Source organism: Temnothorax americanus, unplaced genomic scaffold (assembly GCF_048541705.1).
Source record: "Temnothorax americanus isolate GAGA-0224 unplaced genomic scaffold, ASM4854170v1 Scaffold129, whole genome shotgun sequence".
NCBI classification, from domain to species: Eukaryota; Metazoa; Arthropoda; class Insecta; order Hymenoptera; family Formicidae; genus Temnothorax; species Temnothorax americanus.
In genome coordinates, this window is record NW_027509263.1 from 310107 (window position 1) to 322053 (window position 11947).

Consider the following 11947-nt stretch of genomic DNA (forward strand, 5'->3'; position numbering starts at 1 on the left):
ATAAAAATAATTTTTAATTTTTTAAAAAATAATGAAAAAAAAATATTTTTTAATTTTCAAAAAAATTAGTAATTAAATAAAAATATTTTCTAATTTTTTAGAAAATTAACAATTAAATAAAAATAATTTTTTATCCTTGACTCTGAAACAAGGTGTCTTGGCAAAAACAAGCATGAACATGAGGTAACTGACAATATTACAATCAGAGATACTAGGCAAGACAAAGGGAACATCATAAAGTTCTTGATTATATACACTTATTTTACACATTAATGACAAAGCGAAAAATTGTTTTAAAAATGCCAACAATTTTTGAACAACTAACAAAATAATTGTGAAGATTTGTGAGAAAATATATCTATTAATTAACCATTTATTAGATTATATTAATAAGTATAAGCTGTCGTTCTTAAATTTTCCTTCCCTTTGGGTGTGCATATAACATACATACACTTTTTGTAAATATATGAACGTATTCGAAGTTTCAATTTTATATTCAGAAGTACTAAATAAAGCGAAGTCAATGATTAAAAAATTATGTTTGTTATCACACAGTTATTATTAAATCAGTCAACACGGTAATAAATGTGTACATATTTGACTTACAAGAATAATTTATTAATTATTACTTACATATTAATATTGTATAAACGTATCAGCAGATACAGCGTATTTATTCTTCAAGTTTTCAATCAAGATTATTTATCATCTCTCATTGATGTAATGCTCTTTAAAGCTCCTGGTCCCTGAGCCGAAAACTCCGCGTTGACGGTGACGACGTACCGTCGCGGTAGAAATAAGAACTCTCTCCAATAGAGAATAAGCGAGAAATGTTGAGAATTGACACGTTGAGAATTCTTACGTAGTATTTCCAAATAAAAAGATATTTGCTTAAAATAACACTACAGATCACTTCAGCACACTTTAAAAATACGCCGAGTTGAAGTTAAGTCTACCCCTTTCCCTTGACAATTAATAAACAGCCGTAAAATGAATATAATACGAAATCTAGTCATGCGCCTGCGCACAAACCTGCATTGTATCACATTCGTTTTACGGCTGTTTATTACTATCAAGGAAAAGGGGTAGACTTAACCTCAACTCGGCGTATTTTTAAAGTGTGCTGAAGTGATCTGTAGTGTTATTTTAAGCAAATATCTTTTTATTTGGAAATACTACGCAAGAATTTTCAACGTGTCATTTCTTACTTCTTCTCACATTCCAACATGGCCGCGACGAGTGGAGCCTTAAATAATTTAAGCCCAAATTATTTAAGAGAATCACGTGTTTTCTAAGTAAATAATACTATTTTTTTAGCGACACTCGAATTACACTTTATAATTACTCTTAATTCAAAATTCTCATCAGTTAATTTATTAAATTTAGGTAAATTAAACATTGTAGCGTAACTAAAAAGTCTTTCTACTGGTGCAGAAGATGGTAAAGGTGTATTAAATTTGAGAAAAACTTTTTTAACAATAGGATATAAATTAAGTAATTCGAGATCATTCCTACTTTCAGTACTAAATTTCTGAATAATTGCTTCTACATCAGAGGCCCCAAAAGTTTCGACTACATCAGGTGTATCATGATCACATGTAAAGTCAAAAAAATCATCCTCAGCTACACTATCATCTTTTTTCTTATCTTCAACTCTACTCGACACAGAAGCAAGTGCTTCTTTTATTGCTACTATAACATTTGCTTGCACTGAACGACTTAAACAATTGAGCCAGTTCAATTTAAATTTAGGATGTGAAGCTGCTGCTACAGCGCTAATCCGTCCTTCATTTTCAACATCAAAAATTGGCTTAAAGCGCAACTGCAAATTTTTCAATAATCCAAACACTAACTTTTTACAAAATTGTAACTTTATTTTTTGACAAGCCAGTAATTTATTCTTGACGGATATGAGTGTAGGAAGCAGGTATAGCGTAGCATAAGACCGCTAAACCAATGAGCATCCAGTATAAAGTCGCCATATTAATTTACATAAGATTGGTCTAGCCGGTCCAGCGGTCTTATGCTATGCTTATGCAGCCTATGCAATTTTGTGCGCGATGGCCTTAAGAGAGAGCAAGAGACCATCGTCAAATTATAGTTCATCTAGTAATTGCAAATTTTCCCAAAAGACACGAATTTTCAGTAGGAAAAAATTATTTAGTATAGTTAACGTCATCGTTTCATTTCTACTGCAACTAATGTACTGTTAAAAACGAATACTTTACAAATTAATAAATGCTGATTTTCTAAAAAATTAGTAATATATTTTCTAATAATTATCTATTAATTGTTCAAATAATTTACTTTTTAAAAATTACTAATTTTTTTAAAAATTAAAAATATTTTTTTCTAAATGTAATTTTTTTAGAAACTGACAATTTATTTTATATAATTGCCAATTTTTAAATTATGAGCAATATATTTCTGATTATTTATTAATTTTTTAAACAGAGTATTACATTTTCAATTAATTAATAATTATTTTAAATTTAAAGCTTAGTATTTTATTAATTACTAATTTTTTGTTAATTAAAATTAAAAACATTTAAATTTTTTATTTTTGATTAATTAAAAATAATCGCCGATATCATTACTAAAAACAGAATTTTTGCCGATCACTGTTTGTCATGTTAATACTGATTGAGTATTACCAAATAAGTATCTAAATCTCGGCAAAGCATTATATTATATCATGAGCGATTATTATAACATAAGCTATATGCATGACATGAACGACAACAGAAACGTAAGCGCTAAGTTTCTCACTGAATTTACTAGACTAAATCTTGTACTAGGCAGTCTTTGATTGACACATTAATTCACCACAGCATGAACGTAATACTAGATAACTAAATAATTCGCAAGATATTTATTAGAAGATTATAAAGTAATTGAATAAGAACTTATATAGCAACGCACGGAAACGGTTATTCGATAGTGTTATTACAATGCCAAGAACGATCTATACAGGATGTCAGAAATAAAAGTATCCAACCGAATGACTGGGGTAGATTGGGTCAAACTGAAAAGAAAAGTCTGGTACCATTTTGCAAAATTCGCAATAGTTAACGAGTTATTAAATAAAACGTCTGAGCGAATGCGCGCACAAGGAGCGATAGAGGCGGGCCTCGGCGGCTGGCTGGGCTGGCACGGTGCCCGGCGCGCGGCGAGCGGTGGGGGTCGAGAGACGAGCGGCAAGCGGGGCGCGGCGCGGCGCGGCGAACGTCGAGCGACAAATGTTATACACTGCGACGAAAAAGTATATTAGAGCCAGCCCATACTAAACTTACGATAATTCCTTCGCGTAAACGGGATTTTCCTTTGCGTAAACGGGATTTTGTAGTAACTTACAATAATTTACTCCGCGTAAACGAGTGAATTATCGTAAGTTACTACAGAAGTAACACGCTCGCGTAAACGTAGTAACAGTAGGTAGCACACGTATTGGCTATTGCATAGGCATTGCCGTAACGTCTTACGCCTTAGATAATATTAATTAGTTTAGCTTGAATTATGTGTAATAAAAACATTTAAATTTAGTAAATTTAATTATTTTGCATGTCAAAGTTTACGAGGTTTACCACAAGCCTTACTTTAACTTTTGTTTATGTTATAATAACTTTAATGGTGCGTGTCCACCTGCGAGTAAAACTCTCGAGAGTAGCTTTCGAGATTGATTCTCGCAAATGGACATATTCCTAAAGAGTACCTATAACGGAAAATGAATCGCAGCTCTCGGCGAGCGAACTTTTCAAGACCTACTCGCAAATCGACACGACGTTATTTTACTCTCGGAGATCAGCTTGCCAAGCTCGAACGCTGTTCGTATTTTGAGAGCTACATGATGACACAAAGGAACTTATTGAATAATGCGGAAATCATGAACCATTGTAGAATACTACTGTGACAGAAATAAAAGTTTTTTTAATTTTTATGTTTTGCGAATAAAGTGCGAAAAATTCATAATTTAAGGGGGTCATCCCGTGTGACGGCTTCAAAAAATCGATTTTTTTTTGCATAAATCTAATCTAGAGCATGCATAGAATATACTGGCAAAGTAATTTTCCGAAATTCGAAGTCATTGAAAAGTTACAGCAGTGAGAAGGTAAGGTGTTTAAGCACGCAGTTGAGCGCTCGGCGCTTTCAAACGCGTTTTTCTCAAAACTGTATTTTTTAAACTGGTGTCCATGATTTCTCGAAAACGGTTCAATGGATTTAAATAAAATTTGAATGGTAGATTCAGCACATGTGTGGCTATCGCGGGAACTAGAATTTTTAAAAAATATTGAACCGTTTTCTGTCCGCATAAAAAAATAGTCGCAAAAAATCATGTTATTTTGAGTTATAATTTTTAAAAGCATGCAAAAAATTGAATTTTTAATATTTTCAAATAATCCTAGTTCCCGCGATAGCCATTTATCTATAGATTAAAATGCAATTTGGCTTTTTTATTTTAGATAAACCAGTCTGCCGGAATCGTGGACACCGTTTGTCTGCTTTTTTTTTACATGGGTGCCATTCCAGTGATGTAACTCGCCATCGACGCTATATTTTCAAATAAAAAAATTTACACATATAGTTTTAGATGTAATAAATATATAGTAAAAATTTAGAAGCTCTGTATTTTTTCATTTCGCCGCAAAAAAATGCGAAAAAACCTTAAAAAAAACGGTCATCACACGGGATGACCCCCTTAAAGAATTAGATAAGAATATTTTTAATACATTCTCTTATTACATGGTCAATAATTAGTAACACTTTAGTTTTACATACTTTGCACGTTTTAGTTACAGCGTTGAAATTAAATACATTTTTACATCGCAAATTAAGTACATTAAAAAAAAATTATTTAATATTTACATGTAAAAATCTAACATCAAGATATTTCGCAAACAGAAAACTTAATAATAATATCGCACTATGTATTCCACTTCACAATTTGTAAGTCTGTAGAAACTTTTAATTGTTGGGAATCTTCAATCTTAAGCTCTCTAATTTAGAGCAGATCCGACACCTGCGATCAATCCATTGCTTGACCCAGAAGGTCTTTTTGTTGTTATTTAACACCCTTTTTCTTTTTAAAATAATGCTAGCCACTATAGTAGCCGCAAGTCTCTTCGTTTACGAGACATTATAATGTCACCACTCTCAGAGATCGACTAAAAAAGTACGTAAGTGGACACAGTTTTGATAAAACTGTCCGAAAGAATACTCTCTGGATTCTCACGAGATGCTCGCAAGAGTACAATGTTAGAAAAATTACTCTCAAATGGACAGTGTCAGAATAACTCGAGAGTTACTTTGGAGAGTTTTACTCGCAGGTGGACACGCGCCTTAAAACTCTCGAGAATATCTCTCGAGAGTTATTCTGACACTGTCCATTTGAGAGTAATTTTTCTGACATTGTATTCTCGCGAGTATCTCGCGAGAATCCGAAGAGTATTTTTTCGGAGAGTTCTCTCAAAACCGTATCCACTTACGTATTTTTTTAGTTGATGTCTGAGAGTGGTGACATCATAATGTCGCGTAAACGAAAAAACTTGCGGCTGCTATAGTGACTAGCATTATTTTAAAAAGGAAAAGGGCGATCATGGCGCAGAAAGATATGCGCTGCTCTAACGAGCTAAAGATCCGAGTTCAAATCCGACCGAAAATTGTCCGCGTTTTTTATTTGATCGCCACCTCTCGGAAGGGTTAATGGCAACCCGCCGAGAGTGTATCTCTAAGAAAGCAGAAGGGAGGCCTCGGATTTTATACAGGCCGAACTTCAGGAGGCTATGGCTTGAACTTGAGCTATAGTGCCGTTGAAACAACAAAAAGACCTTCTGGGTCAAGCAATGGATTGATCGCAGGTGTACATTCGGTGCTGGATCTGCTTTAATTAGAGAGCTTGAAATTAAAGACTCCTAACAATAAAAAGTTTCTGCAGACTTACAAGTTGTGAAGTGTAATACATAGTGCGATATTATTATTTAGTTTTCAGTTTGCGAAATACCTTGATGTTAGATTTTTACATGTAAATATTTAATAATTTTTTTTTTTAATGTACTTAATTTGCGATGTAAAAATGTATTTAATTTCAACGCTGTAACTAAAACGTGCAAAGTATGTAAAACTAAAGTGTTACTAATTATTGACCATGTAATAAGCAGAGAATGTATTAAAAATATTTTTATCTAATTCTTTAAATTATGAATTTTTCGCACTTTATTCGCAAAACATAAAAATTAAAAAAAACTTTTATTTCTGTCACAGTAGTATTCTACAATAGTTCATGATTTCCGCATTATTCAATAAGTTCCTTTGTGTCATCATGTAGCTCTCAAAATACGAACAGCGTTCGAGCTTGGCGAGCTGATCTCCGAGAGTAAAATAACGTCGTGTCGATTTGCGAGTAGGTCTTGAAAAGTTCGCTCGCCGAGAGCTGCGATTCATTTTCCGTTATAGGTACTCTTTAGGAATATGTCCATTTGCGAGAATCAATCTCGAAAGCTACTCTCGAGAGTTTTACTCGCAGGTGGACACGCACCATTAAAGTTATTATAACATAAACAAAAGTTAAAGTAAGGCTTGTGGTAAACCTCGTAAACTTTGACATGCAAAATAATTAAATTTACTAAATTTAAATGTTTTTATTACACATAATTCAAGCTAAACTAATTAATATTATCTAAGGCGTAAGACGTTACGGCAATGCCTATGCAATAGCCAATACGTGTGCTACCTACTGTTACTACGTTTACGCGAGCGTGTTACTTCTGTAGTAACTTACGATAATTCACTCGTTTACGCGGAGTAAATTATTGTAAGTTACTACAAAATCCCGTTTACGCGAAGGAAAATCCTGTTTACGCGAAGGAATTATCGTAAGTTTAGTATGGGCTGGCTCTAATACTTTTTCGTCGCAGTGTATAACATCTGTCGCTCGACGTTCGCCGCGCCGCGCCGCGCCCCGCTTGCCGCTCGTCTCTCGACCCCCACCGCTCGCCGCGCGCCGGGCACCGTGCCAGCCCAGCCAGCCGCCGAGGCCCGCCTCTATCGCTCCTTGTGCGCGCATTCGCTCAGACGTTTTAATTAATAACTTGTTAACTATTGCGAATTTTGCAAAATGGTATACGACTTTTCTCTTCAGTTTGACCCAATCTACCCCAGTCATTCGGCTGGATACTTTTATTTCTGACACCCTGTATATTTCGCAAAGAGCGTATTCTCATTTCATATGGAATACAAAGAAAAGTACACATAGTTCGCAAATTAACGTAATGAACTATAAGAGATATTGTCTAATTAATGAGAAAGAAACAATCGCACAAAGAAGAATTAAAGTTTTTTACTTGTCATGAAAGTGGTTGCAACCGAACGATTAATTATTTACTTTACTTTAGACTGAGCTCAGTGTTATACAATTGAATCGAAATGAATTGTGCACAAACCTGAAATAAGAGAGGATGTTTTCCTCTCAATACGAGAAACGTATTATATTTCCTCAGACGAACAAGGATAACTCTCAGATGAGCATAGGGTCCTTTGATCAGGATTCCTAACGTGTCGCTAGATGAACTTCTAACGTCTCTACTCTCGATTGTGAAATAATCAGTTACCTTGTGAGCAAAACAGATGAATAATTAGAGCTAGTCTTACAGAACACGCCACAGACAAATTTCCTGTCGATGTATAAGTAGCTGCTCGTATTCAGCTTAAACAGGATTCCTCGAACGTTCCAGAAAATGGCTACCTTCCTCGAACCTTCCACGTGCCGGCATGGCTCGCCAGGATGTATCTCGCTGGCTTTCTCTCAGTGATGATCGTTGTTGTCCTTTTCCGATCCGTATATGTTTCACCATTATCTTATTTATCGCACACGATCTCAAATACTTTACGACTTAACTGCGAAAAGATGATGCAATTATGCGACTCGAATTTGTGTATAACGCACGATGTATCACGCACGATGTCTGGGAGACTTCTTCTTCTTCTTCTTCTTCTTCTTCTGTGAATGGCCTGAGAGCTATACAGCTCAAATACGGTCAAGACGAACCACTTGTCGTAAAGCCGTGAGGCGTGTCTATTTTCACATTGCACTGACGCGAGTATGTGTAGTTGTGTGTGTATGTCCGCGGTGTCGGGAACTCGGGTTAATGCCGTGGGTTCGTTAGGCCCAAGGAACTGCGCGGATCACTTCCCCCTGCGGCCGATGTCTGGGAGACGAATGCTCGCTCGGCCGAGCTGCGCGCCCCTCCCAACATGCTCAAGCATGCGCGGTAAACACGTGCCGCGCCGCCTGGGACGCAACGTTGTCGGCGCCGCACGCGCGCTTTTTCCATGAACTACGTAGAACGCGCGGCTTGACCTATCATATTACAATCGACACTGATGCCGCAAAAAAGAATAACACAATCTCTCTCTCTCTCTTTCAACTTCAAACAATATCTTTTATCTCCTTGGCCAAAACTTCTTCAGGCTGAAGTACACAATATATTTTTTTTAATAAACGTGACAATATAATGATAATTCTTAAACTTTAAGATAATAGAAACCGTAATGATGGTGTTATTATTTAAAAATAATGTTATATTATATTAAATATACAAATTTAGATATTTTTCCCTCATGTTTCGCTAACTTGCCACGCATAATAACTTCAAAAATATAACACATTTAAAAATTAAAAAACTAGAATAAAAATATTATGAAATATATCAAATATCGTGAAATGTATGATAGTTTAAAAAATATGTCATTAAAAATAATTACAAACAAGTATTACAATAAAAAAAAGAAAACTCTGATTCAAGAGATGGCAAGTAAATTTTCAAGTTTTTCAAAATATCGTATTAATATTCTTTAGCTTGAGAAGTAAATCAAAGTGATGTATTATTAGTTTAAAAAAAAGTTTTTGTTAATAAAATGACAAAAATCAAACGTATGTAGGAATGGGTATATTGACTCATCAAAAGACACGCATAGCTGGAGTTGCTATTGCCGCACGCGTGAGATGTGTGTGAATATGTGATTTGCTACCTACAATGCTGATAAAAGCTATGGATATATACACTTTCTAAATTACCGATAAGCGTTACTATCTACGGATAACATTTGGAAATGTCTAATATAGCATGACATACGCCAGAAACGAGTTAATCAAAATGTCTTATCCATAATTTACTTAAATTTATTTCTACTTATGAAATACAGTTTGGGAGAAATCAAATTATTACATCAAAGAACTGAAAAATGAAACTTAATTACCTCATATAGCGTTTTTGATTTGTTGACTCGAGTCAGATTAAAAATTTGAAAAAATGATAATAAAATATAATAATAACCCGCCATAATGCTAAGAATATGTGATGGAAGTTAAGAAATGCTTTCTACCATGTTAGTTTGGAGTCATCGAGTTTCAAATTGAACGTTCGATCTGACCCGAGTCGGATCGAGTCAACCAATCGAAAATACTAATAGTTTCAACGCTGTTTAGTCGAATCGGCTGTCATACGGCGCCACTCAGTCATGACACTTTACGAATTAACTCAGTATTCTTAACCTAATTTACACGAAAACAAGTATACCTTCATTGCGCACTTTTGTCCTACCGGTAGGGCAAAAGTGCGTTTTTGCAATCAATTCAAAAAAAGTTTATTACATAGAATGTATTCAAAATATAGACATAAACCCTAGTGAACTTTGAAAGAGAATGTTTAAAGATTTTACAGTTTAAATTTCAAGACTCTAGCTATATCTCAACGGTATATTGGCGGATCAAAAACTAAGTACGTACTTTTGCCCCACTCTACTCTATGTATATTGTACTTTATTGCTTCTGTAACTATTAATTTCTTTACTTGCGCACTATGTACCATGCCTGACTCGTATCGTCGATTATTAATTTGTTGACATTTTCACGAGTTTTAATGACATATTTAAAATTAATTGTTTTTTTTTTGCAACAGCATTTTGCTATTCAATCATCACAAAATAACTTTAAAAGATAATCTTTATTAAGAAGTACATATCTGTTACTCGTTTTGTATTTCTATTATGTTTTTATTAATTTAACATGGACTTCTGTCGTGTATAGCCAACTTACTCTACTATCGGGGTAAGCTGGCTACAATGCAGAATGTTCGTAGTTCACTTATTACAATGAAACTATAATACGATATACAGAAGCGTTCCTGGCATGAAAATGTCGAAAAAGATTCTTTCCATATATTTTAATCATGATAATTAGTTGTTTAAAAAATCAAATGCCGAAATTGTGAAAACTGTGCCAATAAGACCCAATCTCCTCTATACACTTTTTATTTTTTCAGTCACGACGGAAATATATCAACTATCGTGAGATATGATGATAGTTTGAAAAATATGCGCACATAAAGATTTTCATTACAATTTTCATTACTACAATATATATAATATATATGATTATTTGTTATCATTATTCTTTAGCAAAATTGTGAAAGAAAATATTTAATTGTATATTTAATTATTACTATTTTTTTTCTGTTGCAGATTTATTGTTGACGAATGACGTACGTGTAGTTTATGTGTTTTAATTTTCAATAAAGTGTGCGGTAATTTGTTAATTGAGTTGATTGCGAAGTGTAGAATTATTGTAGAACTATTGTGTAATGTGAACTAATTTGAGAAAAAGATGACGTCGCTGATTCAGAGGGACTTCGGGTCCCAGAGGAAGAGGGAATCCACCAGCAGTACAGCGTCCAGCTATTTAATAGTAAATATTACAATCATGCAATAAATTACAAGACTGTTAAATTGTAGGTCCCATATAACAAGCCATACGCTACAGAGGAATGAGGGGAGTGCCGGATTCTTACCGGCTAAAACTCCACGGTTTTCCGTCTCTGCGTTACTGAAGGTGCCGGGAACTTGTGATAATTGCATCCGGAAAGTAGGGGTCACACCTTTTAAAATAACGTTGTGATCGCATTGGGTCTAATGGATTTCACAACATCGCCATTTGCGTTTTTTTTTTTATGTATCGCTCAAACCTTGAACTGGGAATTTAGTTTAAAGATTTCTTTTTTATAATCCAATAATTTTTTTTATTTTTAAAAAATTTTTTTATGTTGAAAACGCGAAAAAAAATTTTTTTTTTTAGAAATTTGACTCTTTTCAAAAATATTCATCCCAAAAAATTTTTTAAAATAGAGCAAAAAAAATTCTTGCGTTTTAACTCCAAATAGTATACTTTTAAGAAAAAATAACCTGGGGGCCACTGGACCCAGTGTGACCCTTACGGGGTTTAAAATAGACAATAGAGAGTATGTATAACTTTTTTATGTCTTTCTAAGTTGAAGCGAGGGTTTTACCTATACAGGATCAAGGATTCGTGTTTATGTATAAGGAGTACTCTATTTATGACATTCCAAGTTGTATTTACATTGGTTGGAAGGTAACTATATGAGTAGAAATATTTAAATGTTTAAAAAGCGCGTCAACTAACCCATGTAGGTTAGTTGACGCGCTTTTTAAAAATATTTAAGTGTTAAAGCGCGTCAACTAACCTATATGTAGGGTTTGTGACGCGCTTTAAGAAGGTTCTACAGATACTCTCTAGGCATTGAGAGATGAAAAGAAAATCTTCAAATTCATTGATTCTAAGTACTCAATAAATAATTTTCGTAAATTTTTGATGACGTTAGAGTTTATATCATACCCTATTAGTCGTAGCAGGAATATTAAAAATATCGTGTAAGTGCTGCTTTGACTCTGGCGGCTTATACATGGAAAAAATGTGGTAAAGTCCGTACTTGACAGTTCTGCTCATATGACCGTAGATATTTCACAATTTCAAAATAATTCTAAGCGAGTACTTCTCCGTAAGCGCTCGTAAAGTTAGGTGCTTAAATTTTGGGGGGTCTCTGGGTGCTGTATGGTGTAACTTTTGCGGGTACACGCTGCACTTGCAATCCCCTTGTTA

The 11947-nt window shown here is 34.2% G+C and overlaps 1 long non-coding RNA gene across 1 annotated transcript; it reads right to left on the reverse strand.

Moving 5' to 3' along the window:
- Positions 1–362: 362 nt before the first annotated feature.
- On the reverse strand, positions 363–8189 carry LOC143893795 (uncharacterized). The gene is made up of 3 exons (XR_013255931.1): positions 7739–8189; positions 7437–7604; positions 363–1246 (listed from the first exon to the last, which is right to left on the reverse strand). It is a non-coding gene; the product is annotated as an uncharacterized LOC143893795 (long non-coding RNA).
- Positions 8190–11947: the final 3758 nt, after the last annotated feature.